The following is a 21854-nucleotide window of genomic DNA, read 5'->3' as shown; positions in this document are numbered from 1 at the left end:
ACCTCTGATCTCCAGACCTGTAAGAGAATAAATTTGTCGTTTTAAGCCACTAAGTTGTGGTCATTTGTTAACAGCAGACTTAGGAAACAAATGTTGGCTAAGTGCAGAGTCACCAGCAAACCTTTGTACAGGGTCAGGGTTAAGGGGGTGGAAACTTTTGGTCAGGAATGGTAAGACCATCACCATTACTTGAAAACCATCCTAGAGAGTTCATTTTCCAATCAGGCAACTATAAGTGGTTTCTATGTAGATCAATTGTTACGATTAAGGCCAGGGGACATTAACCTCATGTAGGATCAGGAAACTCACCAGTCCTGTTCCGTTCTTACCTGGGTCCCCTGTGTGATGACGAATGAGCCCTCTTACCTGGGGATTCTGATATGTCATCCCAGGCAAATATCAGGTGAAAAAGGCCCTGCTTCTTTTGGGCGCGGGGGGATCCCAGGGATAATGGCAGATCCCTCAGGGACCTTGATGGATTTCCCATTACTCATTCCTCCCGTCTGTGGAGCGGGAAGGTGGGGTGTTTAATGAGTATCACTGTAACCTGTACTTTTCTAAAGTCAAACAGATTTCTCCTGGTGGGAGTATTCGTCTTTTATGGGATCGGTGTAGCCCGTCTGACTCAGCGACTCACCCAGCACCCTCTGCAGCTGACACTCTTGACAATTCACTTGAATCTGCTGCCTCCTGCTCACAAAAGCCTGCTTCATTATTCAGCTCCCCATCCTCCCGCAAAGCAGAGTGGAGCCTCTCCGCCCCCCTCCCACGTCTCTCCCGTAGCTGGGGGCCCGTGTGACTGCTACCTCCACGGCTTCTGTGTCACCGGGAAATGGAAATATCACCAAGTGAGGGAACCGTACGCCTCCTCCAGACACTATCCACGGTGGTGGCATCCTAAGCGGCCTAGCGTACAGGCACTGTGCTCTTCCTTAGTACATTATCTTATTTGATCACGACAACCCCTGCACTGGAAACACTTTTTCTCCTAACATCCCAGGGTTAATAATTGGAAAAGCTAAACCTAGCACCCAGCACATTAACCCATTCCCTCTTCCCTTCTAGCTTATCTGGGATGATCCCTACTGTGGGCTGAATTGTGTGCCCCCAAAAGATATGCTTAAGTCCTAACCTCCAGTACCTAGAAATGTGACCTTATTTAGAAATAGGATCTTGGCAGATGTAGTCAAACCCAGATCTACCGAATGACCTTAGCTTGGTGAACTGGATTCATCGGGTTCAAGAATCATTCCCTTGGCTTCCAATTTATGGTTAGATTTCAAGAGGTCAAACCATGTATTGTGGCTTTTCCCAGACTAGATGATTCAAACCATGCCACAGCCAGGAAAAAGGGAGAGAGAGAGCGAGAGAGAGAGAGAGAGATATTATTGCCTAAGAAACATTCATTTCTGTTGCAAATGACTAGTTGGGGCTAGTTGTTGATTATCTCACCTGTGTTGCCATTTGTATTTAGAAATGGCTCATAAATTTGCTTACGTGGGTCTGGTTTGTCTTCTAAAACGAAATGATTGCATTGCAAATAGTTCTAAAACCATGTTGTGATTTGATAGCTTCCATTTTATGGTGCTCTGACTGTCAGGCACTGAGTAGGGTGCTTGACTTACATTGTCTGTAGTTTTTGCAGTAATTTGGTGGGGGCTCCATTTTACAGATGAGGAAACTGAGGTTGAGGACAGCTGAAGAAGTTAGGTGCCCAAGGTCACACAGCTCATATGTGTGCAAACTGGCTTTCAAACTGCAGTTTTTTTTGACATAAGATTGGTCATCTCTGCTAGTGTTCATGCTGCCAACAGTTTCACAATTAGATGGCAGAGAAAAACAAATACAGTGTTCATGTTTGGATTTGTGTTTGGTAGAAGAATGTGTGTGTGTGTGTGCGCGTGCGTGCGTGTGTGCGTGTGCGCGTGCATGCGTGTGCATATGCTTATGCAGGAGGCCTATGCATATGTATAACTTGACTTCAAAAACCATGACTATCACTAATTTTGAAAAATGTCCTAAACAACCTCTCTCACCAGGCCAATAAATTGAGCCCAACAGATAAATCACTGGGATTATTTGCAGTCTCTTCAAGTACCTTTTAAATCCTGCAGATAGTCTGTGGTTCCCCAGGGCCCGGGGCTGGCTGTCTTCTCCTTGGCTTGTCCAGTGGCCGATTCAGGAGAAGCTTCCTGGGGCCAGAAGTGGAGCTGTGGGACCCGATGCCTGGCAGTGGATCAGCGGGACCCAGGCCTTTTCTCCACCAGCCCCAAAGGAGGCCAGAGGCTCGGCATCCAGTGTGGGTCTCTGCCCTTTTCCCATGGTGCTGTCAATTATTAACCGTGTGACTGGGCAACCGAATTGCCTCCTAGGCCTGCTACAAAGGCAGTGTGGCTCAGCGGGAGGTCACCAGCTTGCTTACAGATGGTGTGCCTGGGGTGCCTGCTTGGACATTCCTGACGCTGCACCTGAGGGCCTTTACCCTGACTGGCTTCTCTGTCTAGGGTGCCTCTGCCCAAAGGGCCACACTGCCCACACCCACGCTTCTTTTTTTATCTTTACTCAGAAGTTACCTAATGAAGTTTCCTTGACTATTCCATCTACAATGTTGACATTTCCCCCTCCTCCAATGTTTTATTTCTCTTTCCCTGGCTTATTTTTCTTCTTGCACTTACCATAGTCTAACAGACTATATGTTTATTTTGTTGATTGTTTCCTCCTGCTAGAAAGGCAGGGATTTTTGTTGTTTTCTGTCCCCTTCTGTATCCCCAGCATTTACAACAGGGCTGGTACATGTGCATGCTCAATAAATAGTTCTTGAGTAAGTGAATGATGAATAAATGAATGTATTGAACTTCATAGAGCCTCACTTTGCTCATTGGAGTGAAGTCTGCCTGCTAAGTGTGTAGTAGACACTCACTAAATGATACTCACTAAGTGATACTTTGGTTATTATTTATTTTATTATTATATGCTTTATCTTTAAAACCAAGGGGCTGCATCTGAAGGTTCCCCAGAGAATGAGCAGGGCCAGAGTCAGTTCAGGGTAGCGGAAAGTGCTAGTCTGAAGGAGGCAGCAGATAGCACCCTTCCGTGGCCTCCTCTGCCCATCAGCCTTGAGCATCCTTTGGGCAACCAGTGGGGCTTCAGATGGAGAAGATCCTGGAGATTAATATTAGTTTTCTTTTTCCTGCTGCCTGATTCCTGCTTACAGCTCCACTGCCACGTGTGTTGGGTTTGTGTCTCTCCACCACACTGGGACTGGGGCACTTGTCTCTGTCGAGGTTCCTGCACTCGGACACGTCCTGGACAGCCTGGGGGTCAGGTTGCATCTCATGGGCAGGACTTTCAGGAATATACCCTTTTGACCACACAAGGAAGGCCACACATGCCCAATTGTAGTGAACTCTGAACTCTTTGAAGCACTGTGAAACTCGCATGGTACCCTCAGTAAGGATTTGTTATCCTAAATCCCATTTATTCCCCTCACTTTCTGGGTTCATTAACTATTTGCATTTCTTTTGCATATTGTTCAGAATTTTTGTGCGTTTTATTTTTAATTGGGGTATGTGCCTTCTTAGGAAAGTAGTTTGTGAGGGTTTTATCTTTAACATAGAAAAATTATTAATTCCTTTTCAAATCATATATATAATAATTGTTATCTCTTCCCACTTTTTTATTCTCTAGCCTCTTAATTTTGTGTGGGGCATTTGTTGATATACTAGAGGCCTGGTGCATGAATTCATGCACAGGTAAGGGTCCCTTGGGGTGGCCTGCAGGGATTGGGCCCCAGCTCACACTCCCAGGCTCCTAGCCCTGCAGCCCCACCTGTGGCCTGGTGCCACCCTCTCACTTGCTCCAGCATCCTGCCTGCAGGGGGGGTGGGGGGGTGGGGTGGGGTGATTGATCAGGGTCCCCCCACCCCACCCCCGCACAGCTCCCTCAGTGCCTGGCATCCGGGTGGTGGCCTGCCCCCCCGCCACTGCTGCTGGTCACCATCATCTGTGGGGTGATCGTTGGGGCAATCGGGTCCCCTCTCACACCTGCCTTGGCCTGGCCCTGCCCGCTCACCTGCTCCTCCATCCCACCATGGTCCTGCTCTCATCGGGGCCCATCGGGGCCAGTAGCGCCTTCACTGCCATCACCGCATCGCCGACACCTGCCATGTTCCGCGCCGCCCCCTGGTGGTCAACGCACGTCATAGTGAGCGGTCAAACTCCCAGTTGAACAATTTGCATATTAGGCTTTTATTATATAGGATAGTATTTTTATATCTTTCTCTTGTTGGATCTGAGCATCTTAATTAGTGTCTTCTTAACACTAGAAAGACTGAAATTTAGTATATACCTATATTGCCCAAAAGCAGTCAAAATGACTGCATTGTGAAAGAATAATATCGGAGCACTCTTCACTTATGTTCCTTAGCTTTTCCAATAACTCACTTCTATTCGACATTTCTTTCATGAATTTAGGGCGCAAAAGAAATAAAATAAACAACTTATTAGAACAAGTATCACTGCATAAAGATTCGAATAACAAGTACTAGTTTAGCTTATTGAGCAACTGCAACTTATCAAGTATCGACAATTTATCATGTACTTGTATGTTATCATGTGACGGTAATCGAAAAAAAATGAAAACTGTTATTTCAATACAGAGCCGAACTGGTCATATAAGAAATTTACTCAATTCAATAATAAGAGTCATTTGATTATTTAAAATTTCCCAAGCAGTCAAAATGACTGCTTTTGGGCAATATAGGTATAAGACATATATATATAAACGGAAATGAAGGAGGGGGAGGTAACTACAATTATTAATAAACGCATTTATATGTTGTACAAGAAGTCACAAAATTCTAAGACATTGTGTCCTTATATACATAATTGTTTTTCTAATTGAAATTAAAAAGCAGTCAAAATGACTTCCTTGGGCAATCTAGTGTTAATATAATGTCTTAGTGGTTTAAAAAGTGCTTCCAAATTTAAAATTGAACAGATGTTTCCCATTGTTTTTTTTTTTTAACATATAGCTGTAAAATTAATCTAGAATTAATTTTTGGTACAAGGTATGAGGCGGGACATAATACTGTTCTTTCCCTCCAAATAGTTAACTAATTGTCGAGTATTATTCACTGAATATGCTCCCTTTTTCACTGCTTTAAAATAATCACTACTGTCTGGCCAGTGTGGCTCCGTGGTTGAGTGTCGACCTATGAACCAGGAGGTCATGGTTTGATTCTCAGTCAGGGCATGTGCTTGGGTTTCTGGTTCAATCCCCAGAAGATGATTCTCTCTCATCTTTGATGTTTCTATCTTTCCCTCTCCCTTCCTCTCTGAAATCAATATATGTAAATACATTTTTTTAAAAGTCACTATTACCATATTCTAAAATTTTCAAGCATGTGTTAAAGTCTCTTATAGGCTTTTTGTTTGTTACTACTGATTTATTGTGCTTCACAGTGTTCCAGCACTGTGTTGTTTTAGTTATTTTGGACTCATAGTGTTTTAAAGTTGAGCTTCTTCATTTTAAAGATGGAGGAACAGAAGCATAGAGAGTTCAAGTAACTTGCCCAAAGTCACACAGCTAGATGGCGTCTCCAAACCTCACACATATATAATTTCCAGTGTATTTGACCTTCTTATAGGTCATGTCTCATGATGCCTCCCTATTCTACTTATATTATTATCATGTTTGCTCATGACCTGTCACTGGGATGGATGCTTTTTTTTTTTTTTTTTTTAAACAGCCCTAGTACGTTTTATCTCTAAGAGCTAGCTAGTCATAAGTATTTGATACATGTGAATTTCATAGTGCCATGCATGGCACATAAAAGCCTTTAATCTATTAATAATAATACAGGTATTATTTCTATCGTGTTATTGCCTTTCTGTAAGGTACATCCTCACTGTAGTCATATGTCCTTCAATTTTCAGGATGTTGCCAGTGGCAGCTGTTAGACTGTGTTGCCCACCTCTCCTTCCACCCAATGAATTACTGAGAGCCTCAAACTCTAAAGGGCTGACAAGCTATTACAGTAATAAAAAATTATAGACTTGGACATTCCTGTGAGCTACAAGGATGTGAGGTCAGTTCACATGTCCTTGACTTTTGGAGAAAATTGTCCACTCTAACGTCAAGGTGGTAAGAGCATCTTGGATCTTCCCCCGACAGTCGTGTCACCCAAGGCCCTGGAGAACCTCAGTGAGGAGGGACCTTGTGTCTGCAGTGGCTGTGATGTGTGCACTTCCGAGTCAGCTGAACCAGATGCAGTGTAAGCTCATAAGCAGGGACCCAAAGCACCCCCGCCCCAGGTCTGCCAGGTCGCCACAACTGGCCAACATACAGGTTAACTTCCTTTTAAAAACTTGAAATCAGATGTCTTGTAATTACTTAAAAATTACACAAGGAGAGCGCTGGCTGCTGTGAGAGCTAATCATGGGTTCTTTGAACCCATTTGGAGGCTGAAGAGCAAAGGCACTTGGAAGTGCCCTCCATGCTTGCTGCTGAAACCAGACATCGCCAGTGTATGTCAGGCACGAGGGCAGAGGAGTGTCCCCTCTGCATTCCTGGAAACTTGAATGTGGGGAGGCGAGCCCAGGTCATGTTCATATCAACTATCAGGTTGAAACCATCCTTTGTCCTGCTCTGTGGAAGCCTATGCTTGATGCCTCCTTGACTTGGAAATAGGTGGTCTTGATTTGGAACTAGGCAGAGGTGTTGTGTTATCTGAGAGGTAGTCAAGCACAGGTGTGATTGTTGGGCTTCTTGCTGCCTCTGCTTAGAACTGAGATGGGGAGAATAAGGATGAATCTCAGCCCCTGTTCCCCAGGGTCCTACATTTGCATTGGGGGATTAGGACAATGCTGGGAAATGATAAGAGAAAAGAGGAGAGAGAAAAAGCATCAGGTGGGACTGCCTGGACCACTGTGTTGAGAAAGATTCTGCGGCTGGATTTGAGCTCAGCAGGAAAGAGGGCTGAAAGCTATTTTCAGGAGGAGAGGGGCAGAGATGTCTCTGAGCTAGAGCATATAGGCATCTACAGAGACACAAAATAAAACTGGGCTAAAAAGACACTTTACACAAGGGAGGAGCTAGATCACGAAACATAGATGAAAGTTACTTATTCTCATTTAATTTTTTAAAAATATATTTTATTGATTTTTTACAGAGAGGAAGGGAGAGAGATAGAGAGTTGGAAACATCGATGAGAGCGAAACATCGATCAGCTGCCTCCTGCACATCTCTTACTGGGGATGTGCCTGAAACCCAGGTACATGCCCTTGACCGGAATCGAACCTGGGACCTTTCAGTCCGCAGGCCGACGCTCTATCCACTGAGCCAAACTGGTTTCGGCTTCTCATTTAATTTTATGGTTGGGAAATATGAATGTAAAATATTACCAGTGTAGAAAAATAGAAAAAGAAAAATCATTAGGAATTCTGCTATCTAGAACAATAAATCCTGTTACTTGTGACTATTTTTCTTTATCTAAATCCCTGCACATTTTAATGTATTTTCCCAAATACATAAATTTTTATCTTTTGTGTTCTCTTTTAACAGCTTTTGCTATTTATTCATCTTTCTGTGCCTGAAGGCAAGATATTTGAAAAATACAAGCCCAAAGGCAACGTTGGTGCCTTTCTCACCAGTCATTAACTCTGGGGCATTTCAAATTGATCTCCATGGTTAAAATATTCCCATGTAGTTTGCCTTTTTTTTTTTTTCCAATTATGGTAAAGTACACATAATGTAAAATTTACCATCATAACCATTTTTAAGTGTATAGCTCAGTAGTGGTAAGTATCTTCATTGTTGTACAGCCGATCTCCAGAACTCTATATAGTTCATCTTAAACAAAGTCCTGGAGTCGACCCCAGGATGGGGACCTGGTTCATGACCTTTAAATGAAGGGGGATAGAATTTAGGGCAGGAGGCCGAGGGAGAAACAGCACGAACAGAGACCTTAGCAGTACGCATGATTGCTTCCCAGTAGGTCCCACTTTACAAATGTTGAAACTGAGGCACAGAGTTTTGTTGCTTTTGTTTGTGTGTGTGTGTGTGTGTGTGTGTGTGTGTGTGTGTGTGTGTGTGTAAATGTTGAAACATAGCATGCACCCAGCTCAGTGAATTTTTGCCGATTACACACACATGTAGTAACCAGCACCCAAATCAAGAAACAATATAATGACCAGCCCTCCTGCCCTCTGGGTCGCATCCCCCACTCCAGGGGTAACTGCTCTTCTGACTTCTGTTTGCACCTGTGGTCTTGCCTGTCCCTGAGTGTCACATAGGTGTAGTCATTCAGCATGTGTGATTTTTGGTGCCTTTTGCAGACGTGATGCTTATGTGACTTTGCAAAGAACTTGCTGGAGCCCCCAGAGCCAGAAGCCGGATGCAGGCTCCTGTCCTGCCTTTCAGGGGCACATGAGAATTGAGCTGGCCTGGGCTGTGGTGGGGACTTGGGGAAGTCAAGTTGGATGGCAAGGGCCGGAGGGGCTTCATGAACGTCCAGTGGGGGAATTAGGCTGTTTCAGGAGTGACTCTCTTGGAGCAGCGAAATGACCTGCAGTGTTCTCAGGGACAATGAGACATTGGTGGTCACAGATGACTGGGTGGAGTGCAGAGTCAAGGGCAGCCAAAGGGGTGAGTGAGGATTCTCAGAGAGAGGAACCCTGGGTGCAGTCTTGGGCATGCGGGAGCGCAGGGTGCCTGTGGGAGTCGGGGTGAGTCCAAGGAAGAGCGCAGGTGTTCTGGATAGACAGTCACTGTGATAATTGACACGTGTCAGGGGCTCACCCTGCACTGGACATTGTGCCCACATTGTATATCTCATTGTGTCCCTATCAGAACCCTATGAAGTAGGCACCACCATTGTACCCACTTGTACATGGTAAAACTGAGGCTCAGTCAGTGAAATGACTCACCCTAGATTGCGTGTCTAGAGACAGGAGGTTGGGATTCAGTAGTCTCATTCTCAGAACTTCACCCATAACCACTACCCATAGTTCCATGGGTGGACTTCACCCATAACCACTACCTTCTATGGTCCATTACCCTCTATGGTCCACCCATAATTCCGTGGGAACTATGGAGTCAAGACACCCACGAAATAGGGAGCCAACGATGGGGTCTCCTGCTGCCAGGAGCCTGAGAAGTATAAACGCAGAGAAAAGGCTTCCATATCTGACTACATGGGGTTGTTGGAACAAAGTGGAAACACGCTGAAAACTGGTTTCATCATCATTAGTGAATGTACTGTGGGTTAGCTGGAGTTTTTTCAGTGGATTTGCTTGAGGTTGGCATATATCTCCATATTCTTACTTCATAAGCTGAGTAAGTTGATATCTGCAATTTAAGAAGAGCCTGGCTTGGGTAGGAAGTTGATTTGATTACCGTTTTATAAGATTTTCTTGGTCTGGTCTTGATCCTGTGGCTTTCTCTTGGTCTCAGTAATTTCGGGTGATGATCTATCCCCTGCCATTTTAGCCAAGTCGCACTGACGTTCAGTGCACCCAAAAGAATGTGTTGCAATAGCCCCGTTCTGAGAAAACAGAAAGAGGCATGAAGGTGGAAGCAGCATGTGACATCTCAGACTAAGACTGTGCTACCATCTCGGGTAGTGATGTGATTATCTGATTTTTATTTTCACAGACAAGTTGATTTCTTCTAAGGTCATTAATTTTATCTGTAGCCAGTGGAAATTGTGTTCATTTTAAATTAAAATAAAAGTAATGATGCCCATCTGTTTGGAAACCTTAATCTATGAAAGCTGATATAATCAGTCTGTTTACAAGTTCATCATGGGTCAGAACAACAGTGTTTATATTCATGCACTCAGGAAATTCGATTAGATAACTCAGAGGAAGGACACACACTGATGGGACGTGATTGCCCTGAATGCAGGCAGCCCAGATCCTCCAGCTCGTTCCAGTATCGCGTTAGCTGGGGTATCCCTTTTGTGACGCAGAATCTTGCAGCAGAAACAGTTGGGTGTAGCTGCCTGGAGGAGAGAAATGCTTGCAGCCGGGATTTTCCAAGCAGGCATCTCGATTGCACAGAACAAAACGTTTTGGGAATGTTTCCATAAGCCTGGTACTCTGAGGGTTTGTGCCGAATGGTGAAAAGCTTCTAACCAGGGTGGTGGGGGTGGGGGGTCGGGGGAGGGTTGGTAATGGGTGGGGGCAGCTGCAGAGTGTCTGCTGTTCTAGGGGGCCTCACACAAATGTTTCTGGAGGCCACAGTGATGGAAGAAAATGAAAGCCATTTTGGAAGCACATGCTGCAAAATCAATGTTTTCAGCTGGGCTTGAATTGCACGTGCATAATGAAATCCCACTCTTCTCAAGAATCCTGTCATGGTTCCTCATTGCTTTTAGGAGACACTCATAATTCTTGACCTGAGCCCCAGGGCTAGGCATGATTCCACATGAACCCGTCTCTCCCACCTCTTCAGGCCCCACCAGCTCCGACCAGCGGGTCCATTTCCTTTGCTCACCCAGCCAGCCTTCTGACCACATCCGACGCGTGGTTCTCCTTGCAAAGACTAACCTTCTCTCCCACCTTCACTCCCTCCCTCCTAATGCCCCTCCAGTTAGTTCTCAGCTTCAGTGGCACCTCCACAGGGGACTTTTCGTTGTCCTCCCTGCCACCCTCCCCACCTAGGATAGGATAGCAGTTCTCTTTATGGGCTTTAGCACAAACACAATTCACATGAAATAATGATTTTTCTGTTGGTGGTTTTGTGTCCAATATGCTAGGTCACCAGCTCCTAGTTCACAGCTCTGTCTCCAGCTAAGCACCGCAGCTAGAATGTTCTGGGGACCCACTAAATCATTGGTGAATGAATGATGGAAACAAACATTTGCAGTGAAGGAGGCTGAAGGTAGTTGTGTAATTTACAGAATAATCGCGGCCACCTGGGAAGCTCCTTTTGCATGCTGCTTCTCGGTGAATTTGTCAGAGGAACAGCATATCCGGCTAAATGGAGAAACAAATCAAGGTCCAAAAACAGTTGGTTGCTGTGGCAGCTTAGTGTGTACATTGACCTTGGTGTCTGGTCAGAACATGCAGGTTTGATGAATTCACTGACTGTTTTCAGTTCTGCCCATTGAAGATCTTCAGCCCATGAATGCCTTGCTAACCCTGGCTGAGGTAGACAACTCTTTCTTTGAAGCTAGTTACATGTTTTTTATTTCCAGTGTTATTTTGATTTTTTTTTTTTAAAGCTGCATACTTGTCGGGCTCTGGGTTTATTGGTTTTATGTGCTGAGCTAAGTCTTGTTAATTAAAAAATAAAACAGTTATATACTTTATATATCCATATATTCTTGTGAAAAATGATACCTTACAGAAAAGTGTCAAGTTCTCCTTCCTCCACCACCAGTCCTGTTCCTACCTCACCTTCCATATTTCTAGTCTTTTTTCTGTATATTTATATTCAAACAGATGGTTCTATAGAAAGTGTGCATGTGTGTGTGTGTGTGTGTGTGTATACTTTTATATAAGAGTTATTTAAACATAAAAGGAATCATAGTGTATCTATCTTTCTGTAATCTACCTTTTTTTCCACTTAAGAATTTTTGGAAATGTGACCATGTTAGTTCAGAAGACCTTGTAAATTGTGCTACCTGAACGCACTCCTCTAACTGTAAATGGCGGACTTATTTAATGGATTGGCGAGGATACTGCACCCTGCTCTCCACTCCCTCTGCCAGTCACTGTGGCTGAGGCGCAGGCTGGTGCCCAGGCTGCTCCAGGAAACCTTTGCCCTGTGTTTCCGGCGGGTTGTGTTGCGTGTTACCAAGAGCCAGTGGTGTCTGCTCCCAAGCCTGACTGTGCTGGGTACAGGTGCTCCTGTAATGACATAGTTTACGTGAAGATTACGTCAACTTATGAAATATGCGTGTGAAAAGAGAGTGGTTCTTTTTATGAAAACCAGTGGAATGCTTAGGAAAGGCTCAGTAGAGTGCCGCCAGAACACGGTAGCTGTTGTGGTGAGAGAACTGTGAGGGAGTGGGGGAAAGCCATACGGTCAGATGGCTTTAAAGATCCTGTGAAGATCTTTAAAGAAACTGGAGTTATAAATTGTCATTTGCGAGGTGCTTGGGGTTTATGTGAGAAAGACAGAGGAAACTTCAGAGGTGGGGGTCATCTTCTAGGAAAAGGCCCTGACCCAACCATGAAAGATGAAGAGCAGATAGATACTCGTTTTACATGTTTTCAGTAAAAATAACATGTCTGTTTCATTTTGTAATGATGATTGCCTCATTTGGGTTCATCACCCAACCAGTGGTTCTGATAGTTGTGGACCTAGCTCCTGCTGTGGTTGCTACATCAGATTCCATAAAATGGTTCTTCCCCAAACCCCACCGCGCAGGATGGATGTGAAGGTTATTTCTTGTTTTTCACTTTTAAACACAGCACAGGAGCAGATCCTTATCTGAGATTCCTGTGCACAGATCAGTTGTGGGAAGATGTTGAGATGCAGAATTACTTGTGTGAGCATTATTCATTCTAAAGGAGGCTGGCGCTGGGTGGTTTTGGAGTTGCGACTTCCAGGCTCAGAGCTTCGTGAAGGCAGGAACAATCTTTTATCTGTGAATGAGGGCTACACAGAGGCCAGATGATAAGTGCACAGATATTCACTCAGTGCTTAGGCCTGTTTGCTCACTAAGCATTTCTCAAGCCCCACTTGTGTGCCAGGGGCCGTGTAGGCACTGGGAGTGGGAGAGTCCCAGCATGGGGTGCCTGGGCCTTGAGAAGCAGGAAAATTATTCCGTATTTGGGAGAGCAGACTGCATGAGTGTGGTTTTCTGGGCCTTAGTTTGAGGATAATATTCTCCATCTGTCTCAGTGTGCTGGGGCTGCCATTAACAAAATACCCTAGACTGGGAAACTTACAAACGGCAGACATTATTTCTCACAGTTCTGGAGGCTGGAAGTCCAGGAGCGGAGTGCCAGCAGGGCTGGTTTCTGGGAAGGGCCCTTTTCCTGGCTTGCAGATGGTTGCCTTCTTTCTGCGTCCTCATGTGGTGGAGAGAGTGAGCTTTTCCCCTCTTCCTCTTATAAGGGCACTAATCCCATCATGGGGGCTCCCATCCTTATGACTTCATCTAAACCTAACAGCTTCTGAAAGGCCCCACTTCCCAATATCATCACATTGGGGATTAGGGTTTCAACATATAAACAGGGGGGGAGGAGGTGGGGTGCACATAGACATTCAGTCCTACCACCCCCCCTCCAGTGTGGAAGAACAGAGGAGGCGTGTTTTACAACAGGGCAGATTGTGGCTTGGCTCTTGGGAGGTTGGGGGTGGGGTGGATTTTCTGTTCTAGGTGTAGTGAAAGGTAAATTCATGGGTCATTCCATAGAGTATTTTTCTGATCCCCACTGACTTGGATTTGTAAGGTGGGGAGACACAGGCCTGGCATCATGGGACCATATATCACTGCTGGTTCTGTGTATTGCTTGCTGTGTGGCCTTGGAGAAGTTGCTTCACCTCTCTGGCCCTCAGTGTACCCATCTTATAGATGGCTGGGTCAGGCTTGGGGAGTCTGAAGACAGTATTGTTCTGAGATGGCACCGAGTGGCACCTGAGGCCAAGCTCCGTGTCCATCTTGCCCTGATGTCCTCCCCTCCCCTTCTCCATCATAGCCAAGGCCACACGACAGCTGGAGTGCCTTCTTGGTTGGCCCCATGAGAACATTTGGAAACAATCACATCCACCCCCATAGATTGCTGCTTACTGCTCAGACATTGCGTTGGCCAGCCATCTCCATGTTAAAGTTCAGGGCCGCTCAGGACTCAGCCGAGGTCCTGGGCCCTACGGAGTGTGCGTGTGGTCCTGCCTTGTCTTAGCACAGCGACAGGGCTGAATGTGCCGAGAGGGAGGTGGGGCCGTGGGGAAAGAGTCTGACCCTTGGAACTAGATGGCCTGCGCTCAAATTCTTGCTTTTGCTCAGTGCCTCAGTTTCCCCATCTAGAATTAGTGTGAGGATAAAACAAGCTATTATTTTAGAACAGTTACTGACTTCCATATCAGGCCTAACGAAGATGGGGTTTAATTCTCTGGGACAACGAGAAATCCTTATTTGGCTCAGTCAGTCTCTCCTTCCAAGGAAATAACTAAGTTTGTATTCATTGTTTAAAAATTGACTTATTCCAGTACAGCTATGACCCCCGAAGTCCCTTACATTTCAACTTCTACTTTCTCTCTAGGAAAAGGCTCTGCTGAACTAATTGCTGGTATGAACCATATTTTAGGGGAAAAGGTTTCTCTCACTTGGACTGCAACTTAGCAGATTTTTATTTACATCCACCTGTCATAACACATCATTGTGAAAGAGCCTCCTTGGGGTAACCATTTTCCTTAGAAAACAGCCCATCAGCCTTGGCTGGTGTTTGTCAGTGATTAGAATATCAGCCTGCACACCAAACGGTTGCAGGTTCGATTCCCAGTCTAGTGCACATACCTGGGTTGCAGGTTTGATCCCGGCCCTGGTTGGGGCATGTGTGGGAAGCAACCAATCGATGTATCCTCTCTCACATCGATGTTTCTCTTTCTTTCTTCCCCTCCTTTCCATTCTCTAAAAATCAATGGAAAAAATAACCTCGGGTGAGGATTAGCAAACAAACGAAAAGCAGCCCATCAGCTCAGCAGAGGGAGGAAGGAGAGAGAGGTGTGGCATCACCATGTGAAGTCACCCACCCCGATGATGCCATCCTTCGCAGGGTTCTCGGATCACTTCCATCTCCTGCACCGTGGCTCTGGTTCCTGGAGGCAGACCCACACTTCCTTTTCAAATGTGGGTGATGGAGAGGGGAGGAAGTTTCGTTATGAATCAAGGCCCAGGCTGGGAAGTTGTGAAAGGGAAACATGCTGGGTTTTTATTTCCAAGTCTCTTTGGTGCACATGTGATAGACCTGACCTGAGAAGGTAGTGCTTTGAAAGGATTACCTGTAGCACTATCCTGTCCTCAAGGGTATGTGTGCATGCGAGTCTCTGTGTATATGCGCACACGTGCATGTACAGGAAACCTCTTGCATGTAAACATCTCCTCCTCCCACAGCCTGAAACTGGCCTCCCAGGCCTCTGCGTGGCTCTCAGAACACATCCTCTCTGCTGTATCTTGGAGCCTAAGGGCTCCCATTTCTGCTCTGGGTTTAATGCAGGGAGCCAGGCCTCCCTGAGTGTGTACATGTATATTTGTGTATGTGTGGAGGGGGTGTGGTCTCTGTCTCCAGAGTTGAGTAACTTTATGAATGGTACTGAAAACCCTCTGTCATCCACAGGACAAAGTTCAACTCCTTATTTTCCTGGCAGAGAAGGCCAGATTTGGCCCCAACTCAATCTTTTCATTTTCATCTCCTGCCAGTTCCTTACCAGGCACCCTCTGCCCCAGCCACAAACAGCCTTCTGTACTTGCCCCAAAAGCCCATGATCTTATACACTTCTAGACCTTTGAAGATGCCAGGCCCACCGCCAGGACCCCTTTTCTTTCCTCTTTCCCAGCCCAGCTCCCACAGTGTGAAACCTCCCAGGACAGCCCAGACCAAGTCCTCCCTTCGCTGGGCTCCATAGCCTCCCTACCCCTGCGAGACACACTTCCCACATGCACTGTTGTGTTTGATTTCATGCATCCATCATCCCAGCAAATGTCCTGGCCCTGAGAGTAGGTGCAGAGTCTGACCTATCACCAGCACCTGGCCCAGTGCCTGACGGGCTCCATGCTCAGTGCTCATCAGAATGAAGGAGGGGAAGCTCAGGTTCATAGTGAGATGCTTATGTTGTGTGGCTAAAAGAGACTCTGGCAAAGAACACCAATAATAATATTTGTGTATTGAGTGCTTTTTCTGTGCTAGGCCCCATGCTAAGCACTTTTCCTCTATGAATGCATTTAATCCACACCACTCTGTGATGTGGATGCTGGCTTTATCACCTCATTTAGAGGTGGAAAATGAGGCTCGGGGAGGAGAAGCAACTTGCCCCAGGTCACACACAGTTATTATGTGGTGGGCCCAGGATGTTCACCATAAAGTACGGCCAGTTCCCACTTGACTGATTTGCTTCTGTTCTGGACACCAAACCCTCCTTGGCAGTGTTTCCATGCGACGATGGCTTTCAAGCTCCAGCTGCCCGACTTTCTTGGGCACAGGAGCTACCCTGCCTGCCTGCCCCCCACCCAATGTGCCCCAGGTTCTTTGCACAGGATTTCCACATACGGTTGCAAGTCTGGGTCTCAGCTGCACGAGAGAGCACAGGGTCCTTATAGACTTGTAAGAGAATTCCTAATTTTGTTTTAAGTGGTGCCACCCCCCTCACTGGAGGCATACCTGGGGAACGCAGGGAGATTCCACTGTGACCTACATCGGAAGGAAGTGGGTCGAATGGAGGGGGGAGCAGCACAGATGACGCTTGCAGTGAATAACGATGTTAAGAGAACATCGCAGCCAGCGTCAGGGAAGAAAGGCATTTGATTTATAATTGAATCTCACATTCATCCTCATTCTTATGAGTTATAATTTTTCCTGAAATCTCCTGGGGGCCCTGCCACCTGAGCAGAGAGGCAGGGAATGGCAGCCCCAGAAGAATAAAGAGCCCCAATCCTTTCCTCTGAGTCTAGAACAAACAGACTCTCCCTGCTTCTTGCCCAGCATGGGGGGAGAGGGAAGCACACTGGAGAAAGGATGCCTCCTTTGCTAGTAGCAGAGGCTCAGTGCTGACACCAGGAGAGACGGAATCCAGGATGTGGGGGACGTTCGGTCACTTTAGCGAGGAGGAAATGGGCTGGAAAGATATTCACAGACCAGCCCAGAACAGGACTGCTTTCCTTTGTGTCACAGTTTTCCTTAGGCTTGATGGACAAGGGAAAAAGAGTCCAAGTTGCAGACCATTCACTCACTCATTCATGCATGCATGTATTTATTTATTTTGAGGGCATAGAATGACTTTTACATGCATTTATTCTCCCCAGAACCATATAAAACAGTGGGAATATAGCGATGATAAAAAACGAACTGCATCCTGCCCTCAGGAAGCTCACCCTACTGGAGATGATTGATACCAGATGGTTATAATGTGGGGAAATAAAGTTGGGAAATGAACACCACTCACTCATTTATTCATTTATTCAGCCAGTGGGTAGTGAGCCCTTTGCCTTAGGGCAGTGATGGCGAACCTTGTGAGCTCGGCATGTCAGCATTTTGAAAAACCCTAACTTAACTCTGGTGCCGTGTCACATATAGAAATTTTTTGATATTTGCAACCATAGTAAAAGAAAGATTTATATTTTTGATATTTATTTTATATATTTAAATGCCATTTAACAAAGAAAAATCAACCAAAAAAATGAGTTCACGTGTCACCTCTGACACGCATGTCATAGGTTCGCCATCACTGCCCTAGGCATTGTTCTGGACCTTTGCTGTCCAATACGATGGCAACTAGCCACATGTGGTGATTCAAATTTAATTAAAATGAAAAATTCAATTCTTCAAGCGCCCAAGCCACATTTCAAATGCTCCATAGCCACGTGTGGGTAGTGGTTCCCGTGCGACAGCACAGATGCAAACCGTTTCTGTCATTGCGGAAGGTTCTGTGGATAGCGCTGCTCTAGGCTGGCAGCACGAAGTGCTCAGAAAGCCTCTCTGCCCTTGGAGTCCACTGTCTCGCAGTAATGGGTGAAGACCAGCGCGTATTCTATCACATACTGGGCAACGTGTTCTGAGATGTGGGCACACAGAAGCAGGGCCGCCAAGCCTGGCCCCCAGAGGCAGGGATGTTTCAGCAGTCTCAGTTGCATGAAGAGGTATGTGGCAGAGGGCAGGGGCACAGCGCCCTGGGAAGGAGGAGGAGCATGTGTCAAGGCCTGACCTCTAGAAGAGGCTGGAGAGACAGAAGGTGTTCAGTGTGGCTGGTCGCAGACTTTGTGTGTGTGTTTTGGCTGTGAGTGGAGTGTGTGTGCCGAAGGTAGACAGAGACCAGGCCATACAGGCTCTTGTAGGATCCTTTGCCATCTCTCGAGACAGACCCCTCCCTGGGTGTGCGGGTGGAGGGTCCCACACCCAGGGACAGTCAGCTTAGAGGAGGATCTGATTTGCAGGGCCCGGGTGGGCATCTTTCTCTTAGGGACAAGGTGGGCCTTGGAGACAGACTGCCTTCTTGGGCAAAAGCTGGGGGTAATAGGTAGTGGGTGAGAGAGGGGGGAAAGGGAAGAAAGTATCTGCTTTGAGCTATTTGCAGGGTCCAGACACAGGCGTCCGTCCATTCGGAGCCCAAGGAAACAATTCAGGAAACAGCCCTCTTCCCTTAGTGGAACTGCAGAAGGGAGGAGGAGCAGAGGGGCCGGCATGTGATTCTGGGGCAGGAAGGGAATTTGCATCTCCATGGGACAGAAGGCCTCAGGCCTGGGACCAGCTTGTGCCTCAGCTCCCAGTGTCATGGGAAAGAAGGAAGGCAAATGGATTTAGGTGGATTTAGGCGGCCCGGTCAGCTCTGCTCTTTCCTGTCACCTGAGTAAATCGCAGCCTCTCTAATCCCAACTTCCTACTCTGCAGTCCAGCGTCAGGACTCTCTAGGGCTGTGGGATGGTTTTGAGGTAAGTATAGCAGCTGACGTTAACGAGGGCTTACCTTGAGCCAGGCACTGTTTCATCCTTTACACCAGGCTCTCTCACCCTCAGCACAGACATGTGAGGCTCGATCGTTCTCTGTGGTGGGGACCGTCCTGGGCATGGTAGGATGTTAGCAGCATCCTGGGCCTGGACCTATTAGATGCTAATAGCTCCTGCCTATATTGTGACCACCAGAAATGTCTCCAGACATTGCTAAATGCATGCAACTGGGAACCCCTGTTTAACACACATGATCTCATTTTGTTCTAGTAGCAACCCATTTTACAGATGAAGAACCAACTGGTATCAGAGCTGCACTATCAGTGCTGGGATTTGAACCCAGGTCTGTCTACTTGGGCCTGGGCACTCAGCCATTAACTCGATGTTAGTATTGACTTAGATGGAAAGGGCCCAGCCTAAGGCTGAGCGCAAAGTAGATGGTCAGTGAAAAAGACTGGTTTGATGATTGACCATGGGCCTATTCAGTCCACAAACCAGACCCTCCATTGCTGGAAACAGGGTGGGAGGGCAGGGTCACTGACCCCCAGCTGGTACCTGACGTGCCTGACATGCTTGACCTGCAGTAGCACCAGGGCACCAGCTAATGGGCTGGAGGGAGGCATTTGTACTTCTTAGGCAATGATTAACCTGGCTGAGCTGGTAAATCATTCAATAGTCAGAACTTTACCCTGGAAAATGCCAGCCTTGCAAACGCGGGCCGTTTGTTTCACATCTGCTCTTTCTTCATCGGACTTTTATTACTGAGAGGTCAGGAGCCATGCTGAGGGCCTTTGGGAAATTATTCTCAAGTGGATTCCTCCCTCTTTCCCTTGCCAGCCCCGGTCTGCTGTGTGCCCCCGCACCCCCCTCCCCCCGAGAAACTGTCCCATCTGGGGGACTTTCAGGGCTGGGTTTTGCAGAGTGTGTGTACACACACTTGTGTGTATGTGCGGGTGGGGTAGGGGTGCTGAAGAAGCGGCCCTGAGAGGCAGGACTGAGGCCTCCTTGTTTATTTATTATCTTTGGAAATCACCGTCAGTGATGAAATTACCCCCAAAGGGCAGAGGTGGCAAGGACAGGACTTTGCTAAACCTGGCGGTCTGGGCCGACGGCGCTGGAGCAGGGCCTGTGCGCCAGCTGGTCACAGGGTGCTGGCTGCCTCCCTTGAGGGTGACTGTGTCCTCATCCACCTCCATGTTGAGAAACTATGTGTCTACATATGTATGTGTGTTCATGCATGTATATATTAGCATTTGCCTGTGTGTATGCATGGTCACATGTGCATTTAAGTGTATGCATGTCTGTGCCTATGTGCCCATGTGACTACTTAAACGTGTGTATACATATGTGCATGTGTAAATGTGTATCTGTGTGTGTGCCTGTTTATATGTATGCCTGTGGCATGCATATGTGTTGTACACGTATGTACCTCACTCCACACTGTTGTTGTAGGACAGAAATAATACATGCCAGGCACCTGGCACATGCCAGTGTTAGCCCTTCTTCTCCCCTTCCCACATGGTGGATACAGAGAGACCTAGGTTTGACAACCAGCTTTTCCAGTTATTTGTTGTGTGACCCCAGGCTAGTCATGCCTCAATGTTCACGTCTGTGAAGTGGGAGAATAAAAAGACAGGACCTTTGAGGGGTTTTGATGAGGATCATGAGTAACAGATGTGTGTGTGGCTGAGAGCTTGGTTGGGAGAAGGGCAGTTAGTGGGTGACATGTCCTTTCAGGTTTGGGGAGACATGGCCTTGCCATTGGTGGTTTGGGAGAGCAATGGGGACTTTAGTTGCCCCTCCCATTCTTGGTTCTGAAACCTTGGCAGCCTTGAGTAGGACCACGGAGACAGGTCTTGTACCACCATCCGTGCTCTCGGCATGGCCTCCGGGGCCAGGAGAGGCCAGAACCCACTGGGGCTATTTGTGCTTCCACAGCTCGCCTGGTCAGAGTTAGAAATTACTAGAAGGCTGAGGTCAGGGATTCCGGAGACCCTGGTTTGCCCACTGGTGACCACAGCACTGTCATCCTTATGTGAAGCTGCTGCCCTTTTCCCTAGTGGTAGCCCTCAGGGTTCTCCATATTTGCCCAGGACAGGACAAAGAAAATCCCACGCCCCAGCTCCATCAGATAAATCCAGAGCATTCTCAGTAACCACAGGCAACTAAAAGCCAAGAAAATGCAAGTATTTTCTCTGCCTCCCCACTGTTTTCTGATTAGTCACTCCTAGCTAATTAGCAGGAGACAAATGGGACAATAAAGCTCTGAAAATACCCATTGGCTTCCTGGAATCCCAGCCACAGGCATGGCAGAGGGCCTGGCAGAGACGCAGAGAGATGAGGAGACATTTGTGGGTCCCCAGGAAGGAGGCATAAAGGACCAGGCCACACTGGGCATGCCGGCAGGTGGCTACGCGCGGCTGTGGGTATGTGTGGGAGGTTTGGGAAGCTGCGCCACCTTCCCCTTTCCTTCTGTTTGTCTGGGAGAAGTGATTTCACTTCATGGTCATTCCATGACTAAGGAGAACTTCCCCCATCCGTCCAAGGTAGAAATTGTCAGGGGCCCCTGGGAACATTCCAGGGGTCTGTGGCCAAGGGGGCGTCTGCTTCCAGAGATGCAGAGACCCCTCAAGTGGTCGTGTCCACCACATGCGTGTGGGTGGCAGCTGCTGCTTCCCTAGATGGGTCCCTCATCAGGATGGGCAGGTTGTGCTGCCGTAAAATGACCCCAGTCCCAGGGGCTTAGAAGGTTTCCTCTTGCTTGGTCGACATGTCTATCATGTCCATGGAGGGTCAGCAGGCACCTGCTCTACACGGGCCGTGTGCAAGGGGCCGCCAGCGGAGGTTCTCCCACCTGGTGATGCTGCCACCTCCACCCGAAGCTTCAGGGGTCTCTGGGGCAGGGGTGGAGGACTGGAGCCCAGCGCTGGCAGTGCAGTCCTTTGGCCTCACGTTTGATCAGCCAGAACCAGTCGATGGCTTGTGGGTCCCCAAGAAGGACCCATGGCTTGCCTTCAAGGGGCAGGAGCCTTCATCCGTCATGTACTGGGAATTGATGAAACCAGGGCCCCGTGGCTATTAGTAATGTCTGTCGTATCACGAACATGGGTTCAGTGGGGCTGATAATCACTGATTAGAGGTACCAAGTGTTGTGCGTGGGTGTTTTAGTTTCCTATGGCTGCTGTGACGAATTCCCACGAAATTGGTGGCTTAAAACCACACAGATTGAGCATCTCATAGT

At 47.2% G+C, this 21854-nt stretch overlaps 1 protein-coding gene across 3 annotated transcripts in view; it reads left to right on the top strand.

The window, feature by feature from the left end:
- The window catches only part of CMIP (c-Maf inducing protein), a 235438-nt gene that overhangs the window by 74412 nt on the left and 139172 nt on the right, over positions 1–21854 (top strand). The window lies entirely within an intron of this gene.

The sequence above is a fragment of the Myotis daubentonii genome, chromosome 15 (assembly GCF_963259705.1).
Source record: "Myotis daubentonii chromosome 15, mMyoDau2.1, whole genome shotgun sequence".
In the NCBI taxonomy this organism is placed as follows: domain Eukaryota; kingdom Metazoa; phylum Chordata; class Mammalia; order Chiroptera; family Vespertilionidae; genus Myotis; species Myotis daubentonii.
Note: the sequence above shows the minus strand (reverse complement) of the source record. Positions and strands in the feature narration are given on the sequence as shown.